At 45.0% G+C, this 21,163-nt stretch overlaps 1 long non-coding RNA gene across 1 annotated transcript in view; it reads right to left on the reverse strand.

The window, feature by feature from the left end:
* The window catches only part of LOC110256682, an 81,084-nt gene that overhangs the window by 8,673 nt on the left and 51,248 nt on the right, over positions 1-21,163 (reverse strand). The window contains exons 4-6 of the long non-coding RNA XR_002338551.1: positions 15,443-15,545; positions 9,837-10,034; positions 7,429-7,605 (exon numbers count right to left, since the gene is read on the reverse strand). This is a non-coding gene — a long non-coding RNA (uncharacterized LOC110256682). The remainder of the gene's footprint in view (positions 1-7,428; positions 7,606-9,836; positions 10,035-15,442; positions 15,546-21,163) is intronic.

The following is a 21,163-nucleotide window of genomic DNA, read 5'->3' on the forward strand; positions in this document are numbered from 1 at the left end:
CTCTGACCCTTCCCTGTGAACAGATAATCAATAACCCCTTGCTAGTCAGTTGCCCCCAAGATGCTGAGCTACTACATTTTTACATGTGTATATTAATTTTTAATTTTTTTAAGTGTGAAGCATGATTTTTACTTTTAAAAAGCCATATGATTCATTTATAGCCCTCACTTGGGTTGCTAAAAAAACTGCTTAGAAAGTTTGAGAAGCATCCACCTCAGCAGAGAATAGGGACACAGATTTTTTTTTTTTTCCCTGAACAATGGAGGAAAGTGATTTAGGAGTTAAAGAGATGATAGAGTGAGAGTTGAGAAAAGTGTGTGTATCTGTGTGCTATCATAATAGAACATTAGAAGCACTAGAACTTTTATTTATTTTGGCTTTTAAATAGATCTTTAATGCCATTTTACTTTTTTTTCTCCTGACTCACTGGTATCTCTGAGATTTGACCTTGCAAACAATGAATTTGCCAGGATAACCGATGCTTCTGCTGCCCAAGTCACAGACTTTCAGCTCACCCTTGTCTGTGGCCTCGACAGCCTGGGTACACGGATGCCATTCAACTTCAAGCACCTGCCCAATGAACCTCTCTGCCTCAATGCTTTCCCTGATGCCACAAGAACCCACTCAGCCTCAAGCAGGTGAATTCCCAAAGTGTAGGGCAGTGAACACCCTCAGGGCAACCCTCAAATGGGTGAATGGAGCCAGCAGATCAATACCTTAGCTTTCCTGCCCCCCATGCCTCAAACAGAGACTTCTGGGAGACAATGTGCACACTTCTCAGACGCCCTAGTGGACTTGAGTCCCGCTGCCTACAGCGGCAGCTTATGAACAGTGAATACTGAATTCTTTATTGGCTTTTCTTGGCTTCCTGATTTCATTCTCCCTGCTCCTTCCCTTCTGTTTCCTGGGATTAGTGCCCAGATAAACTACTTGCCAGCAAGTACTCCTATCAGGGTCCCTCTTTGGGGAAATCCAAAATAAGACCCCAGGTATGCATCTTTTAGGAATAAAACTTCCATGGTAGATGTGTCAGTCAGGGTTCAATCAAAGAAGCAGGTCCCCTGGAAGTTGTATGTATATTAAAGAAGTCTTCCCAAGGCATGTGACCTTACTTCATTGTGATTGATTACAGAGTTTCTGTAAGGCTGCTATTGTCTTTGCATCTGATGCTGGAGTTTGAAATCTGAAGGGCAGGCAGTCCCAAAGGGCAGATAGATGAGAAGTCAGAGAGAGCAAGGACAAACCAGAATCTGTGAGCCCAAACCAGGACCCAGGAGGACGCACACTCGAACCCATGTCAGGTCTCAGTGCCTCTGGCCTCGGATGTGGGTGTCCTCAAGGACTAGCTGGTACCCTTCATATCATGGGAGCCAACACACACCTGGCCCAGGAATCAGAGAAGCTGAAGGAGGATCCGCGGGAAGGTGGCCCTGTACCAATGAGGTGAACCCGAGGCAACAAAAGGGAGCTACGCAAATGCCTTACCTGACCTACCTGGTGAAAACCAGGCTGGCCAGTGCCTCCCTTCCACCTCTCAAATCTCTCACAGAAATCTCTCTTGTGGTTCTGAGAAATACACCAGAAAGGGGATGCTGGGAAGTATAACTCAGGCTGGCCAAGTGGACACTTTACAAAACCACTCTAATAGAGGAAGGGACAAAACGTCAGAATTGGGTGAGACTTGGCCTCAGGCCCAACTGTACTTGGAAATGTCTCACGGTGACTCACAGACATTATAAAAAAGCGGCTACCTCCTTCTCAGCTGCTGAAGGTAGAGCCACTGCATAGTCATATTCGGTGGGGTTGTGTCCAGCAGGAATGCAGAGCGCCTCGGTCCTGACGCCCCCTTGAGCCAAGACCTCTGTGCAAAGCAACCATACCTGCCTGCAAGAGCTCCAGCTGGTAACAAGGGGGAGCATATCCTAGAACAGACCCCCAGCCCATCTGAGACATCCCATGTTGACATGGGGGGCAGCCATATGTTGGCCAACAATTGCTATTTAAAGGACTAAGCTAACTAGAGGAGGGGGGCCAGGACTAAGAAGGGCAGTCAGGTGGGTCTGGGGAGTAGCAGTAGTAAAAGCAGGAAAGAGATGAAGTCCAAAGAAGTCACCAGAGACAAGTAAGAAGAAGCACCTGGCTCTGACCCCAGGTAGGGGGCAGAGCCCAAAGCAGCAGGAAAGCAGGTGAGTACTTCCTGAGGGTCAGTTCCAGTGTGGTCCTGTGCAGTTTCTCTGGACTCAGGCCACGTGGCTCTGGACATCTTTACATTTAAACTTTAACCAGAAAAGGCCTCAGTAAAGGCTTCTTTAAAGGTTTAAAAATGCCAGAGTTGAGACAGAAAGAGTCAGGTTTGTAATCGGTGCGTGGGGGTTACTGCCCTACATCCATGCTCATTTCTCCTCACATGGCAACAATTTCCCTGGTGGACCAACTCCCCTCCCAGCCTCGGTCAGTGGGAAGCCTGATTCAAGGTTAGGAAACTGAGGCTCAGAGACACACGAGGTAACTTGTCCAATGTCGCACAGCATGGTGAAGCCTGATGAAGACCCCTGACTTCAAGGCCAGGGCAGTTAACCTCTGCGAGCCCACTAACCAACAATGGTTAAGCAATGCAGAGCCTGCACTGCAGGACTGTGGGTCAAGCTGTGGGGCGAAATTCGAATTTGTTTTCTCACCTTCGCTCTCCTGCTCATGTTCAGTCAGACAGTAAACACTGGAAGAGTACAGGCAGGAAGAGAACTGAGCTCATTAAATCGCTAATTCTCTCCCTCCTGCACCATCCCCAACACAGCCCCAGAGTCAGCAAAACGCGTTATCTACTTAATCTGATTTTATGCCATGGGGCAATTTATTTTTGAAATTTTTTCCTTGTTGGATGGATAATGGTGACTCTTGAGAAAGCTCTATTGATTTTTGACGGCAGGTTTACGGGGGCTGAGTCAGCCCAGGCTCCGCCAGCTGGAGTCACCATTCAGATCTTTATCTTGTCTCTTCATAGCTTGAAAGACCAAGCTTAGTCAAGGCCATAGGGATGGGTCCTGAGGGCTGCATTCACACTCATAATGAAACAAAATTAGAAACTGCTTTAGGTTCTAACAATGACTGTTCACTGTGCTGAACTATACACAGAAGAAAGAGTATGAGAACGAGGTGATGTTGGTATTTTACATATGCTTGTAGTCTAGCTGCAGCCCTATAACTTGCAGGGGGTTAAAGCAGACAGAAAATCTAAACTTGGCCCTGATGCTGACATTGTGCACCTATACAAAAGTGCTCAGCATCTCCAGATCTGTTCTTCATCCCCAAAGAAAGGAAATATCTATATTCCTTATGACATCACAGACTTATCAATAAAACTGATCGTCCTCAGTAGAAAAATATTTGAGAATAGATGATCAGTATCCACATGGTCCTCAGACTCAGCTTTCAGACACAGAAGGGGATCTTAAATCTCACTTCCTCCAAGAATCCTTCCATTATTTTTCCTTCATTTATTCATTCAGAAAACATTTGTTGAGTAGATACAAGAGATGTGAATTATTTCCACCCAGACTTACACTCTCTTCTAAGACTTCCTGTGCTAGACAACTTGTTTGCTCCATCTCACATCATTTGGCCCACTCTCCTGGCTCTAGCCATCACTGCATTAATTCACCTGCCTGCAGGTGTATTCCGACAGTACCTTGTTTTAGTTGCACCATGTACCTCTTGCTTTCTTCTCCAGGGCTTTGATTCAAGGACTATTCTGGTGCAAAGACACACTGGAAATGAGATAAAGATAGCACCCCTTGGGGTAATCCTTTGACCAATCCAAGATAGGAGCTGATGAATTCTTCCCTCTCCCATTTTTAGGAGGACACTTCTGAGATGCATTCTGAAAGGTTCTCAGAAGATTTCTGTTCAGTATAAGCCTCAGTTTCCCATGTCAGCTCAGTAACACATCTTTGCACTGGCTTTCCTTCCTTCTCTATGTGACTTTTCCAAGTCCTCCCTCTCCCATTCCCCAGCATTAATTCCCAACCAACCGAACTGTATGCAAGCCCTTCTCAAAAGCTTTGCTTGCAGGGGAGAATTTGAGCTAAGACTTGCATACCTCAAAGAGATATTTCAAATCTTTAGAACAGGACACATGATCCCATTCCCTCACCCCTCAAACCAGTTGACTGGCCCAAGAGTGAATGCCTGGCAGGAGTTAGAGCCAATCAAATTTTCTCTTCCCTGGGAATTTAGAATCAAGATGCTATTTAGTCTCTGTGTAATATTTGAAGTGGAAAATATTGTAAAGCCTGGGCTGGGGATATCTATGTGCCCATAGAGCAGAGAAAGCCAATTTGCAAAAAACAAAGAAATATCATGCAGCCTTAGAGAGACACAGGGAGAAAACTGCTGGGTTCTTGGTCACTTTCTTCTATTTCTTTTCTTTTTCCTTCCTCCCTTCCTTCCTTGTTCAAGTTCCTTTCTAGCCCAGCTCCTTTCCCACCTTTAGGTTCTCTGAGACCCTTCTGTCCTTCCAATAAGTTCATTTTTCTGCTATAGTACCTTTAGGGAGATTCCATTATTTGCAATGAAATGGTTTCTAAATCAGAACATCTTATGTGCCAGGCACTGTGTTAAGCTCTGGATGTACACTAATGAATAAGACACAGTCCCTGCCTTCAAAGAGCTTAAGGTCAAAGTGATCAATAAAAAATGAGGTTATCTTATAAAATTTCCTATGCTGCCACAGCTAGTCCTTTTCATTATAATTCTGTAAACTACACCAAATAACTAATTAACCCATTCATAATAATTGCAACCATTTCCTAATCCCCACCATGTGTAGGGTACTGTGCTTTATATGTGTCAGACCTTTTTAGACTTTACTGAAATAGTTCATTTCTTTAGTGTTAGGGATAGTTCAGTAAGTAAGATCATTTCAAGTTATGATAAGTTCTGTGAAGGAAATCAATCAAGAGATGTGATAGATAACAGCCAGGGCAGAGAGAATAGATGAGAACTCTTTTAGATGGGAGAGATGAGAGGGTCAGAGAGAGCTTCCCTGAAGAATGAACATATTCACTGAGACTTACAGAATAAGAAACAAGTAGATGTGCAAGAAAAAAACAAGGATGGAAGAACATTCTATAAAGAGAAGAGAATGTGCAAAGGCCCTGAGGCAGGAATGAAGTAAAGTAATAAATGACTAGACTCCACCTAAGATAACTCTTCCTGACCCTTGAATCACATCTGTCATTCTCAGCTCTCTAGCTGCACAGTGAACTTTTAAAATACCCGTGTTTAGTCTGCTCCCCTTCCCCTACACCCAGAGATTTAGATTTGATAAATCTGGAGTGCAATTAAGTCATCTCTTTTTTTTAGCTCCCCAGCAACTCTGATTCATAGAGGGGGTAGAAAATAATTAGACTGGATGGACATTGGTGCAGAATAATTTACATTAAAAGGAGGCAAGCATGATGGGGAAGTGTGATGATTGGTTATCTTTCAAATCTTGGATCAATTTCTTGGTTCCTATGGCAATTGTCTGTATACAGGCAACAGTCTCCCAAATGTGAGTTTTGGGAGACTGGGCTAAAGGATGTGAATACATCCCAACCAGGAAGTGCTTCACTATAAGAAACTTTGTTAATGTTACCAGATCTACCCCCCTCCCACTAGGGCTGGGTAATGCCTCTACCTCTGTGCTCCTCAGCCCCCATACTTAGCCCCATAAACACTTAGCACACGGTGTGATATATGCCTATACATTTGCTCATTCTAATAGAATTCCACGAAGGCAGGAACTTACATGGCTTTCAGGTCTCAGATTAGACGCCACTTCCTCCAGGAAGCCATCCTTGACCTCATCCCATGAAAGTCTAGGTGCCTCCATTAGGAGTCCCTTTATCACCGAGTTTATTGTCCTATGTTTTAACTGTATATACATAAATTTCTCTCAATATTCTGGGAACTCTTTGAGTCTGAGACCATATTTATTGACTCATTCCACTAATATCTATTGATCACCTTCTACTGATGCATATTGTTCCAGACATTGGAAATATAGCAGTGAAGAAAAATGCACTGGTCTCTTGAGGCTTAAGTCACTCTGGTGGGAGGACAGGCAATCAACTCGTAAAGCACATGGGACATCAGACAGTGGTAAGTGCTCTTAGTGTGATGGGAAGATATGGGAAGCCATTGGGTGGTTTTAAATAAAGGAGTGAAATGACCTCATTTTCTTTTCAAAAGCATCAGTCTGAATTTTTTTTTTTTTTTTTTTTTGGTCTTTTGTCTTTTGTTGTTGTTGTTGTTATTGTTGCTATTTCCTGGGCCGCTCCCTCGGCATATGGAGGTTCCCAGGCCAGGGGTCCAATCGGAGCTGTAGCCACCGGCCTACGCCACAGCCACAGCAACGCAGGATCCGAGCCGCGTCTGCAACCTACACCACAGCTCACGGCAACGCCGGATCGTTAACCCACTGAGCAAGGGCAGGGACCGAACCCGCAACCTCATGGTTCCTAGTCAGATTCGTTAACCACTGCGCCACGACAGGAACTCCGGTCTGAATTCTTTGTTAAGAAGAGAGTGTGAGAAAGCAGGGGTAGGTGCCAGAAGGGCATATTATGGGGCTATTTCAATTAGCCGGGTGAGACAGATGAAGTGGTAGCAATAAGGATGATGAGAAGTGGTCAGATTCTGGGTACATTTTTTAAGAGCTTAACTGAGGTAGCATTGGCATGCAGTCAACCACAGGTACTTAAAAATATAACTTGAAGAGTTCCTGCCATGGCTCAATGGAACCAAATCTGACTAATATCTGTGAGGATACTAGCATCCCTGGCCTCGTTCAGTGGGTTAAGGATCCGGCATTGCTGTGAGCTGCAGTGTAGGTCACAGATGAGGCTTGGATCTTGTGCTGCTGTGGTGTAGGCTGGAGGCTACAGCTCTGATTCAACCCCTAGCCTGGGAACCTCCATATGCTGTGGGTATAGCCCTAAAGAGACAAAAATAAATAAAAAGATAAACAATTTGATAAGCTTCCATACATATTATACCTGTGAAACCATCACCACAATCAAGGTAATGAATATACCACCACCACCCTCGTAGTTTCCTTTGTGCCTCCTGAGTCATTCTTCCTGCCTCCTCCCACCCCAGACAACCACAGATGTGCTTCCTGTCACTATAGATTAGTATGAATGTTCTGGGATTGTATACACATGGCATCATAGAGTACTCTTTTGCATCTGGCTTCTTTCACTCAGCATAACGTCTTTTTAAATCCACTCATGTTCCATGTACTGACAGTTTGTTCTTTTCCATTCTTGAGTATGATTCCATTGCACAGAGGTACCACAATTTGTTTATCGAACTACTTATAGATGGACATTTGGGTTACTTTCAAGAATGTAGGTATATCTTGAAGGTAGAGCTGAAAGAATTTACCAGTAGTGAGGCTGTAACATAGAAAGAGCAGAGTCGCAGACAACTCCCAGCTTCTTCCCTTGAACTGAGGAGATGGAGTTTCCAGTGGCTGAGATCCAAAACACTGCAGGGTTAGAGGAGAAGACCTCTGACACCAATATCCTGCCTAGCGCAGAGCAGGAGCTCAGTAATTGTTTGCTGAAGAAAGGAGGAGGACGGGGAGAACAAAAGGAAAAAATGTAAACTCAGTTTGGGGTGCTGGCAATTCAAATCCTAAGCTTCAAGCCAAGCTACACATATTCTATCCTTTTCCACATTCCCCATCTCCCTCCTTGAAGCTCAGGCAGTCATCATCATAAAGAGACTCCTCAGACACAAAGGAGGTAGAAGGCAGATTCAATTAGAGCAGGGCCCTTGTTCTCAAATGGCCCTAGGTCCAGGAAGCATTGTTTCCTCCCCAGCATGGGGCTGAATGCACAACTGTCCTCTTTGGTTTCTGAACAATAAGCTTCCAAATTACTCTCTACCTGGCAGATCCACTTAAGATCTGCGGCCACAAAGAAGTTCCCCACCCTTCCCCGCTCCCCCCCACCCTGTACTTCCCAAATGTTCCAACGTGTCTAAATGTGCTGAGCCTTAGCGTGAACTGTAATTAAAACCCGCACACACCAATGTTTTCAATGGCTAAAGGACATACAAGACAATCCACAAAACAAAAAATATAAATAGCCAATAAGCATAGAGGAGGGCAGAGGCCCAGCCTCATTATACTCAAAAAAAATGGAAATTCCTACAATCTGGAGAAAAACATCTTATCCCTACCAAATTGGCATGATTAGAACAAATGCAAATAAGCTAGCATTGGCAAGAATGTGAGGACACAGGCAGCGATGCTGGTGGAAGAGCAAATCAGTACAACTATTCTGGAGGAAGCTTAAAAAACAGCCATCGTCTCGGATCCAAAAATTCTACGTTCAGGAATTTGCCCTGAGCAAATTGTAATGGATATCTGAAAAGATATTCATCACATCATTATAATAGGAAACGTCACAACCAAACTTAACATGTAAAGTTATGACACTGCCTATCAACAGAATAAAGGCATTGTGTACATGCATACACAGCAATGAAAAGACACAGAGTAGTACTACAGGAAACGACATGGATGAATCTTTGAAATGAAACATTAAGTGAAAAAAGGAAAAAAGAGAACACGTAGAATGTGACTCCATCATATGAAGTTCAAAAATAGGAGAACTTAAACTATATTGTTTTAGGGATGCAAACACAAATGGTAAGACTGTAAGGAAAAACGATTTCAATAAAAAGACATTTATAGTAAGTTCATTCTAGGGAGGAGAGTGGGGGTGCATTCAGGGAGATTTGGCTGTGTTTTATTTCTTGCCCTGAGTGGTAATTATGTGGGTCCTCAAATCGCTACCACTCTTTAGGCTATATTTTCCTAACCCTGGTCATTCACTGCTAAGCAAGATCAGGAAACGAGATTCTTTCAAAGTTTATAATGGAACCATACCCAGGGCAAGGTTTGACCACTTTTACCTAAAAATTCTAACGAGCTTGGCATGAATAATCTGTCCTTAAGATTTCTTCTCTTAGACCTCTGGAAGAACTAAATTGGCTCCACTTTGATGGGATGGTCTTGGAAGATAACAAGGTCAGCTCATCTCTGAATTTGCTGAAATTTGGCATCACTGAGAGTGAGCGCATGTGAGAGAGTGTGAGAACAGGTGATATTTCTTGCTGAAGTTATGCCCTTTAAACAAGCTGGTTAAATAAAAATGTGTCTGAGTTGGGGGCAGTGATGAAGGAGAGAAAGACACCTCAGATAATCAGGGAGTCACAGACTGTGCCACGATATACAGAGCTCTGCTAAGTGCTAAGCACTGTCCTTGATATTGGGGCAGGATAAGTGATAGTCTCTGGCCTTAAGAAAATCATAGTGTGAAGGGAAGGTGGCAAAGCTGCACTGAAATCAGTCCACTGGGAGGAGGAGAGAAAAGTTTGAGGCCACAGAAGAAAAAAAGGAAATGAGGTCATATGTTTCTTTTCTAAACCACCTTTTCTTTCCTTTTCTTTTCCTTCCTTCCTTCCCTCCTTCTTTCGTCTTTTTGTCTTTTCTACGGCCGCTCCTGTGGCATATGGAGGTTCCCAGGCTAGGGATCTAATCGAAGCTGAGCTGTAGCCGCTGACCTACGCCACAGCCACAGCAATGCTGGATCTGAGCTGCGTCGGCAACCTACACCATAGCTCATGGCAACGCCGCATCCTTAACCCACTGAGCGAGGCCAGGGATCGAACCTGCATCCTCATGGTTCCTAGTCGGATTCATTAACCACTGAGCCACGACAGGAACTCCCCTAAGCCACTATTTCTATTCTAGCCCAATTCAGAAGGATTTAGAAACTCACTGGTGCACCCAGAATGAAAGAGCTGCTTCCTTCTTCCAGGTAGGCCTAAGTTCAAGCACATGCCAATGCACCTGGAGCCTTCTGCTAGGAGGTAATAAGACTTCTGGTCCACGGGAAAAAATAGGCTCTTTCTTGCCAAGCGGATGTGGTATCTCGAGCACTCTTCACGTTGAGGATATTCTGCATCTAATTCAGAAGCTAACATGACAATTTGTGATGATCATTAATTAAAACAACAGTAGCAGCAGCAATGATAAGGATGATGATAAAATTTATTGAGGAGACTCAAAAGTGTTAGAGGCTTAATTTGCATTATTTTATTTTTATCCATAACGGGTAGTAGTCTTAGATATTATTAATGCTCCCATTCTACCGATGAGGAAACAGTGGGAGAGAAAAGTGAAGCTACTTGATCAAGGTCACACAGTTGGCTGGTGGCCAAATTTGTGTAGCATCAGATCCTTCTGGCTTAAGCACCATGAAAAGAGGTACCATACGAATGCTGCCATGGTGCCAGCCCATCCTCCATGGGGGAACCTTAGCTTTTTTGTGTGTTTGTTTTTAGGGCTGTACCTGTAGCATATGGAAGTTCCCAGGCTATGGGTCCAGCTGGAGCTGCAGCTGCTGGCCTACACCACAGCCTACAACAATGCCGGATCCAAGCAGTGTCTACAACCTACACCACAACTCACAGCAACATTGGATCCTTAACCCACTGAGTGAGGCCAGGAATTGAACCCTCATCCTCATGGATCCTAGTCAGGTTCATTACCGCTGAGCTAGGACATGAATTCCTTGGCTATTTTGCTTTTGATCTGCTCACTCCAGGAGCATTGGTTTATGAGTGAGGGGATCTCCAGGCTAAGGAGACAGTACAGGGCAGAACTGGAATGATGTCGAATTGCTCTGGTGACTTATTTTCTGGCAATGATTGTGTGGCTCAGGAGGATGGCCAAGCATCTCTGAGGTCCTAACGACAGGTGGCTGCATTCCCAGGGTGCCTGTGATTTATGTAACAATCTCCCTTCTCTCTATCATGTTGGTCAGGGTCCTGGGCATTGGAGTTGCTGAGTGGTAGGGAAGTGAGAGAGAAGTTCTCAGGCTCCATCAAGTCACTGGAGGAGAGATTTGATGACTATGTCCCAGTAAGATCTTTGAATAATTCCCACCAGCACCAGGAGGAATGAGGAAGACAGCAGATTCCGCACCACTACTTCCTTCCTTCATCGCTTGTGTCAAAATGATGGGGCTTCTGCTATCTCCCCTCTAATCATCTTTTCAGCATCCTTTGGAGTCAGACTACAACAATGTGCACTCATGGCTCATTCTTATGTCTCTGAGAGAGAGGGGATCATTGTGAGTAGGCCTTGGAGAGGTAAATAAGACTACCGGAGAAAATAAATAGAATAAGGAGACTTGGGATGACTGGGAGGGAAAAGAAAGAAGTCATATAAAGATTCTAAGACTGGTTCCAATAATGACCACCATTTGCTAAGCACTTACTAGAGGCCAGACCATATACTTAACACTTTACCTACATGATCTCATTAAAATCTCACAAGAAATCTAAGTAGTAGGAATGCACTCCATTTGACAGATGAAGAAGTTGAGGCTCAGAGGGGTAAGATGATGTCACTAAGTTGTGGGTTTGGAACTTAGAGCCAAACCCTGATCTATCTGTTTCCATGGGCCATGGTCTTAGCATTACAAGACACTGCTGCTCATCGCAGAACAGTTAGTTCTGAAATGAATTTCATAGCTCAAAGACAAATTTTTAAAAATTAAATAGATGAGAGAGAAATGAGAGTGCATGGTGTGTGCTGAAATATGAATCAAATATGAACATTATTTCCCACTGTGTGTATGTGCACATCACCAGGTCATGGTATAAAACACATTTCTTACTATTGATTATAGTCAAAAAAGTTTCAAGAAACACTGTTTAAAGGTCTTCAACATCCTCATTCTTTCTCTCCACAAAGTTTCAAATAGGTGTCATGTGCTGTCCATGGTAATAAAAACACAAATATTAATCTAGGGGCCCAGCCTCAAGGAATCTAAGTCCAACAGTGGGACAGACTCTGTGCAAACAATGTCACATGCAAAGAGCTTTGACGGAGGAAGCCCAGGAGGCTGAAGGAAAAGCATGGGGAGGATAGAGAAAGCTTTGCAGAGAAGGGTCTCCAGGAGGTGAGTCCTGAAGTTGTCAAAGCACATAAGTAATGAGGTTTCTGGGAGAGAAAACAGCTCTATTATCCATATGACAAAGGGGAATGTTGGATAGACTTGCTTCATGATCATGATATTGGATATTTATTGAGCACTTACTATGAGTCAACATAACTGACCCTTCCTTTTTTTTTTTTTTTTTGTCTTTTTGCCTTTTTGCCTTTTCTAGGGCCACTCCCGTGGCATATGGAGGTTCCCAGGCTAGGGGTCCAATCGGAGCTGTAGTCACCAGCCTACTCCAGAGCCACAGCAATGCAGAATCCAAGCCGCCTCTGTGACCTACACCACAGCTCACGGCAACACGGGATCATTAACCCACTGATCAAGGCCAGGGATCGAACCCACAACCTCATGGTACCTAGTCGGATTTGTTAACCACTGCGCCACCACAGGAACTCCCTGACCCTTCCTTCTTACAACTGCATACACAGCAAAAATACAAAGAAGGTGCAGGATTTTCTCCTCCAATTGAGGAGGAAACTGGGCCTAGAGAGTGATTTGCTCAAGGTAACACAGCAGAAAAAGACAGGGCCAAGGTTAAGACCTGAGCAGGTAACTTTGGTGTGTATGCTCTTAGTCACTACTCTATCCACCTCTCTATCCAAATCATTACAGAGTCTGGACAGAGGGGAGAAAAAACAAGAGCAAGGAATGAGGCAGAGGTCAGGTGACCTTGAGATCATCACTCGATATATATTATCCAGACAAGTCAGAGGTAGGTATATGATGATCGTTCTGTTTTACAGATAAGGACAGTGTCTCCGAGTGTTGTAGGGATGTCCTTCTCAACTGCCACATCCACATAAGCTCTGGTTCTGAGTCCCCACTGTTCAGACTCCCAACTCCCTGCTCCAGCAGCTGGAAAATTCCTTTGCTACCAGGCTTTTGTAGGAAAGCCTTCACTGCTGGCCCATCTGATGAGACATCTCGTCTCTGCCATGTGGAAGCCATGCACCAGTAGCCCTAAGCCCTGGAGGAGGCGAGGCCACTAATTAGATGAGTCTGTTCTGGTGTCTGCCCGGACTCCAGCAGACAGATGGAGATGAGACAGGAATCCCAAATCACTGTTTTAGGACCTTGGAGTGAGGTGCCTGAGTAAGATGACATTTCTGAAAAATGGTGATGGGGCCTGGCTCTGGGCAGAGAGAATGGGAAAGGGCTGCGGGAGGGAAAGGAGGCTGGCAATGAGTGTGAGTAAAGAGCTGGCATGAAGAATTAGCTTTGTAAAGAGGGAAGAGCCCAGAGCGCAGGCAAAGAAGACAGGGTTTGAAGCCTTATTTCTCCTTGCAGCAACTACAAAGATCCTCCCTTAGAAAACAGATGTGAAAATTGCCACATCTAATACTGATGTGTTCCAGGTCTTGTTCTAATGGCTGCTTTCTGTTCTTGACTAGTTTAACCCCCAAAACAGTCCCATGAGATAGACATGTCCACCATCACTCCCATTTTAGAGATGAGGAAACTGAGACTTAATGGCAACTAGTGCAAAAGACAGGGCTTGAGCCCAAGTGTATGCCCTCAGCCACTATCTTATTCTGCCACAAGGGAAAGCAAATCAGAGTAGAGCTGCTGCTTACTGAGCACTCATCCTACCCTCCTACTCTGGTTTGATTTTTTGGTATTGGTCTCATCAGCCCCAGTTTATGGATTGAGCAATCTAGGGCCCCAGGGATCTGCAGGGATGTAGGTGGGAACCCACAGGTGAGGATTCTGCCCCAGGTTGGGCTGACGTCCAAGTCCGCACATACAGCCACCACACTCATGGTTCCCCTGTCAGGATCATCATAAAAATCACTGCAGAGAGTGTTCAACATTCAGACTCCCAAACTCATTCTTAGAGGTGGTGTGGAGTAGGTCCTAGGAATTCGTATGCTTGAAAAACACCCAAGGTGATTCTAATTATCAGTCACTTGCCTGAAAAGTGACATGTCAGAATTACACAATATAATGAAGGAATGCATTAGGAAACTTCAAAGTGCTATAAAAACTCCATAAAGCATGATTTTGAGAGTAATATATTTCATCATTCTTAATAATAACAAACCATTATAAATGTTTGCAGAAGCATCAGTGAACACGTGCTAGGTTTTAATGAGCATGAAAGCTGAGAAAGAGAACACAGTGACTGACCTCAAGGAGCTAGCAGTCCAATAATTGAGAGAATGGATCTTTTAGGGTTTTTTCCTTTTTTTCCCCCAAAGAGTGAGTTTCTAAGGAACATGTCAAGAAGCAACAAGATAATTCATGCTACTGTCAGCATATGAAGCCAGTGGACCTTAAATTACCTGTGTACAGAACAGAAGAATGCTGACACGTGTGTGAATTCCTTGAATCCACTCTGTCAGAGGGTGAGGAAAAAAAAGGTTGGAAACACTATAGCCAGTAGAGGAGTGGCTACCTTGGCATCTAGGGACTGTGAGTTTAGCATCTGGGCATGGAGGTGGGGGATCCTGGCAAAGGAACATGAATGGATGTACTAGTTGTCTGACAGTAGGTAGAAATCACCCAGTTTTCATCAGGATAGAAAAGAGAACATGAAAAGACGTTCAACATCACTCATTATTAGAGAAATGCAAATCAAAATCACTATGAGGTACCACCTTACACCAGCCAGAATGGCCATCACCCAAAAGTCTACAAACAGTAAGTGCTGGATAAGGTGTGGAGAAAAAGGAACCCTAGTACACTGTTGGTGGGATCATAAATTGGTGCAACCACTGTGGAAAACAGTATGGAGATTCCTCAGAAAACTAAACATAGAACTACCATTTGATCCAGCAATCCCACTCCTGGGCATCTATCCAGAGAAAACCATGACTTGCAAAGACACATGTATTCCAATGTTCATTGCAGCACTATTTGCAATAGCCAAGACATGGAAATAGCCTAAATGTCCATCGACAAAGGAGTGGATCAAGAAGATGTGGTGCATATACACAATGGAATATTACTCAGGCATTAAAAAGGAACGAAATAACGGCATTTTTAGCAACATGGATGGACCTAGAAATTATCATGCTGAGTGAAGTCAGTCAGATAAAGAGACACCAACATCAAATGCTTTCACTGACATGTGGAATCTAAAAAAAGGACAGACTGAACTTCTTTGCAGAACAGATGTTGACTCACAGACTTTAAAAAACTTATGGTCTCTGGAGGAGACAGTTTGGGGGATGGGGAGATGCGCTGGGGTTGTGGGATGAAAATCCTATAAAACTGGATTGTGACGATCATTGTACAAGTATATATGTAATAAATTCATTGCGTAAATAAATAAAACACCTGAGGGGGGGCGGGGGGGAGAGAAACAAACAACTTCAAGCACTTTAGCAGTAACTCAAATCGAACTGCATTTACTGGGCTAGTGTTCTGCTTACCTGTTGATGGGAACCATGACTTGCCCTCTTAGAAACATGCCTTCCTCTCTCTCCTTCCACCATACAATTTATAGTAATGTTTGGTTGTGTCTCTTTCCATCCACTGTGTTTCATTAAAAAAAAAAAAAAAACAGATTAAGACAAAAGATTCTGGGAGGTCTGTCCATTGACGATTCTGGCAAACCTTTTCCACAACTCCCTAGTGGTTTTCCCAGGATCCAAGCCAATATTTTGAATCTGAAGATCCAAAAGAAGATTCAGAAAAATCTGCATTTTGGAGTTCCCTTTGTGGCTCAGTGGTTAAGGATCCATGAGGATGTGGGTTCAATCCTTGGCCTCACTCAGTGGGTTAAGGATCCGGCATTGCCATGAGCTGTGGTGTGGGTCACAGATGTGGTTCAGACTGGCGTTGCTGTGTAGGCTGGCAGCTGCAGCTCCAATTGGACCCTTAGCCTGGGAATTTCCATATGCTGCAGGTAGGTGCAGCCTCCAAAAAAAAAAAAAAATCTTATTTTATTCAAGATTTTGCTGGTAACTTTTATGTGTACTGCAGTGTGGGAGACACAAGGAATATCAGTGGAGTCATTCGTCCATTCAACAATTGTTCACTGAGCATCTGCTATGCACTGGGATCAAACTAAGCCCTAGAGCCACATGAATGAACAAAAACAGAGAGGGTCCTATCTGCATGGAGTCCAGCATTCAATGGGATCAGTGGAAGGAACATAAACAGTCCAAGAAATGCATAAAGGCAATGACATGCATTCTATAAAGAAGACAGATGGAGAGCTATTGCGGTCCATCTAATTTAGACTGGGGTAGGTAGTCAAACCAAGACCTAGAAGATTAGGTGTCAACCAGGAAGGGAGTGAGAAATCAGGTGTAAGGAGGAGAAGTGTGAAGAGCAAGTGTGAAGATCCAGAGGCTGGAGGCAGAGAGGTCCCAATGGGACTGCGGCATTTTGATCAAGGTAAAGAATGTTAAAAAATCAGGGTGGAGACAAAAGGCAAGTTATTGTGTGCCAGGAGTTCTGATTTGATCCTAAGAGGTGGTGGGAAGCCCCTGGAGGGTTTTAAGCAGAAAGTGACATGATGCGAATTTACAACCTTTCAGAAGCATCACAAGGCCTCCTCCTACCCTCGCACTATTTTAATCATGTGATGCATGTGGCTAAGACTCCTCTCTGCAGTACTGAGGAACTGATTCCATTCTAGGAGCATGGGAGAAAAACTAGCCAGGAAGTGGACTCTCCAGCCTCCTCCCTTGTCCCCCCCCCCTTCTCAGAAGGTGGACAAAAATCCCTTTCAAAACTGAGTATGGGGTCACTGGGCAAGAAAAGAAAGCCCATCAGTGGGTGTCCTGCTTCCCTCCTACCACCCTCTCAGTTCCACACCTGCTAGAAAGCAGTATCTCTGCTGTGTTCTCCAGAAAGCAAAGTCATCAAGAGGCTATGACACAGTAAACTCTCAGGAAGAGTCTCTGGAGTCCCCTGGGGGAGCGGCCATGCTGGGATAGATAAGGACAGATTGCCACAGAACTGTGGGTGATAAATGATTTAGATGCTACAGTGGACTCCTGTTTTGTCTGCCCAGGCCTCTTTCTAGTTTGGGTGGCTCAGAAATGTGCTCATGTTGCCCTGGTCTTACTAACTGACTAAATGATGGAGTTATGATCCACTCAGAACCAAAGAGACTCTATTCTTTGATTTCTGGGGAAATGCTGGTACAGGAGAATACCTCCCCCCTTTATTAATGGATTTGCTGAAAGGATAGGACATAAACCTGGAGCTGCTGGTGGCCTTCTTGTCATCACTAGCGAGAGTCTAACTGAGAATGGAGCCAACAGGGAGGAAGTAAGAGGTGAGATGGGGCGATAGGAAAGAGTGAGAGAGAGACTATAGAATATGTCATTTGAATCTATGGATACAGCTGGAATTACCAAAGTTTCCATTGTATGAATGAATGAATAATACATACATAAAATTTTTTGCCTAATTCTTTTTAAATTGGGTTTCTGTGTCTTGCAACTCAGAGCCCCAACTTTCACAGATGCATTCTCCCCCTCTCCTCAAACTCTCACTGCACAGGCTCAGCAAGATCCGGAAATAAATGAAATGGAAGCGGATCATGCCTAAGAGTGTCTACATTGGCTTCTCCCTTTAAATATGAGTAACAGGAGAGTCAGAATTCCCCTGAGTGGGGGAAGAAAGAAGAGTCTGGAATAATGCAATCGCAGCAGGCACATTTTAAGCTAAACTCCTGGAAAGACTTTTTCAGCTAGAGGGTGCTATTTAAAGAGAGTACTGTTCCTACCACTAGCCTTTCTGTGATCCTTCTCTTAAAGGGAGCAGGCAGCTCTTTCTGGATTCAACTGTATGCTCTGGATCCAGGATAATATCAAAAGGGGCGGGGGGGAGAAGGAAGAAAGGAAGGAAGGGAAGGAAAAGGAGGGAGAAAGAAAGAAAAGAGAGAAAGGAAGAAAGGAGAGAGGTAGAGTTTCAGGAAAAACTCTTCCTAAATCAAGAGTTCTCAACCCCAACTGTAAGCTATGGAGCTTATGAAAAATACTGATGCCTAGGTTTGATTTCCAGAAATTCTGATTTGTCTTGGGTGGGAGGAACTGTTGGTATTCTTTGAGAACCATGGAGTCATACAAGTGTCTTCTTTGTGTGGTCCCTGGACTTGAAGCATCAGGTCACCTGGGAGCTTCCTAGAAATTTTATCATCTCAGGCCCCGCCTCAGACCTGCTGAATCAGAATCTTTATTTTCACACGCTCCCTAGATGATTCCTGCGCACATCCATTCAACAAGTACTAAGAGCCAAGGAGTCCTATGAAACCAGCTTCAACTCTGGGAGAAAGCTGGAACAGCTCTGCATCCCATGCCGGCAGGGCATCTACAGGGGAGCCGTCTGCCTCGGGGCAGCAGAGAGGAGAGGACTGTTGGTGTGGCCTGCATCAAGGACAGGCGACTTCCCTCATTGTCCCCCCACCCAGAGCCTCTCCATCACCCCTGCTTTCCCATGGTAACTCGCGGTGCTGTGTAACAGGTACTTAAATCACCCAGAAATAGGACACAACTACACCTCCAGGACAGCAGCACACAACTGCACTGAGGAAATCACCTTTATGTTTCAGTCGCACTTTCTAACGGAGATGATCTGCTCCCAGGTGTGACTGCCCAGGTACAGGCTGGTCCATCCATGTTCTCTTCCTACCTGCAGACTTTAATATATGTGGGAATCACCTGGGAGATTCCAATTCAAGGCATCTGGGGGTGAGGGTGGGGATCTGCCTTCCTAAGCAGGTGGCACCCTCAGTGCATACACCACTGGTCCTTTGAGCATCAAGAAGGCCTGAGACTCCACAGTTGTCCCCAGAAGGCCTACTTGGAAACGTTCCTGTGTTGAGAATTTTCTCTATCATGATATCATTTATTCCTAACAATGCTGTAAACTCAAGTCATTTAAAAATTATTCCCATTGACCACTCCAACCTCAGTCAGCTGAACTTGCACATCTGGCTGGGCATCAGAATCACCTGGGGATTTTTGCAAAATATACTCAAAATAGACTCCCCGGAAGATTTTGATTCTGAGGTGGGTTCAGGTCTATGTATTTATAAAAGAATCTTGAGCAATTAGAATGCAGCTAGTCCATGGACTGACTCGTAGGATCACAGATTAACATGTCACTACCTGCCTAGAGCAGATCAGAGCAATTCATGTGCTTCCCACTTCCTCCAAAGAGGAACTGCTTCTTTTTTTCTTCATGTCCTTGACACCTCACCCAAGACCTGCCAAAAAGCAAGGGCTTCATAAGAGTCATTGCCTCTCTAAATGAATTGAGAAATGGATGGTGCATGAATAGATGTGTATGTAGGAGAGGGAGGGAGAGAAGGAGGAAGAAGGAAGGGGGGAGGGGGAAGGGAGGGGGAAGAGGAGGGGAGGGAGAGGGAGAGAGAGGAGGAGGAGGGAGAGGAGGAGGAGGGAGAGGAGGAGGGAGGGAGGAGAGGAGGAGGGAGCAGAGGAGGGAGAGGGAAGGGGAGGGGGAGGGAGGAAGGGAGGGAGAGGGAAGGAAGGGAGAGAGGAAGTGGGGAAAGAAGGGTGGAAGGGAGAAGGAGGGAGGGAGAGAGGGAAGGGAGAAGAGAGAGAGGAGGGAAAGGGAAGGGATGAGAAAGGGGAAAGGAAGGGGAAGGGAGGGAAGAAGTAATACCACCATCTCTCTCCTGGAGTCAAGCTGGGTGTTCCTAGAGCTTGGCATTTACTCACAACCTTGCTTCTAGTCCTTAGAAGCACGTTTTAATGCCCCAAATATAAAATGAGGGGTACTATCTTAGCAAGTGAGCAATCCAAGATGAGATGTCTGTCCTTACAGGATGCACTGAAACCCTTACAACTCATGGACAATGTAGGTGGGTACTGAGGGAGCGGGGAGGGGCACCTGGCTCCACCATAAGTTGCTGAAGGTTGGTGTCAGCCTCTGTGCCAAGCAGCGTGATGAGCTCCCTCCCCGGGAAGCACAAACCTACAGCCATGACCTACTTGCAGAGAACAGACCTCCCTGTTCCCCAGGCTCATTGTGCCGCCCTGTCTCTCTCCCTCTCCCACTCTTTTCTTCCTGACCTCACCTCCTTTTCCTCTCAGCTTCCGGCCTTCCTTTGTGACTTGTTCCCTGGGGTCTTAGAACTTCCTTATCAAGGCTCCAGGCTCCCTACCTCCACCTTTCTCTAGAGGTGAACTTGGAACCACTTTCTCATCAAGAACCATCCTGCCACCATCAAGAACATTCATCCAGACTTCAGCATAACCTTGAATTAAGGGAAGGTAGTTTTCATTTTCCCACTATCCCTCAGCCCTGCTGGAACTCAAACTACCCTTCTCCGGACCCCTCACCAAACAACCATTTCCCCATCTGGTCCCATGGCTTTCAAGAACATCTCTGCACTGATGATTCTACAATTTTTTTTTTTCTTTTTAGGGATGAACCCTCAGCATATGCATATTCCCAGGCTAGAGGTCCAACTGGAGCTGCAGCTGCCGGCCTATACCACAGCTACAGCAACATGGGATCCAAACTGCATCTGTGACCTACACCACAGCTCATGGCAACGCCGGATCCTTGACCCACTGAACAAGGCCAGAGGTCAAACTCATGTCCTCATGGATACTAGTCAGGTTCATAACCTGCTGAGCCACAACGGAAACTCCTGATTCTGTACATCCTCCACCTCAACTCATCCCCTAGCCTCCAGGTTTGTATACCCACTTGGGACTCCAACACATCAAAAACCAGCCTCTAATTGTCCCCAACTCTCCTCCTACGGTCCTCCCCACCTCACTTGTAGCACCACCATCCACCCAGTGGCTCAGTCATCCATGACCGCCTTCCTCTTTTACTCCAAGAGCAAAGTCTTCAGCAAGTTCTCAGAACTGTGCCTTCAAGACAAACCTTAAAACTAAACCACTTCTTAGAGCCCCTCTGCTCTCACCGTGGTCCAAGCCGCCTCCACCACCTCTCTCCTGGATCATCACAACACCCTCAAAACTGGCCTACTGGTTTCTCCACCTGCCTTCCACTAGAGTCAGTCTCAACACAGAGGCCAAAGAGAGATTTTCAAGACAGACGTCAGCTCACTTCACTCAACTGATGACCCTCTTGAAACTTGCCATCTACCATCCATCCTGTGGTTTTCAGGGGTCTGCACTACCTGGTGCCTGGCT

This window comes from Sus scrofa, chromosome 14, assembly GCF_000003025.6.
Source record: "Sus scrofa isolate TJ Tabasco breed Duroc chromosome 14, Sscrofa11.1, whole genome shotgun sequence".
Classification (NCBI taxonomy): Eukaryota; Metazoa; Chordata; class Mammalia; order Artiodactyla; family Suidae; genus Sus; species Sus scrofa.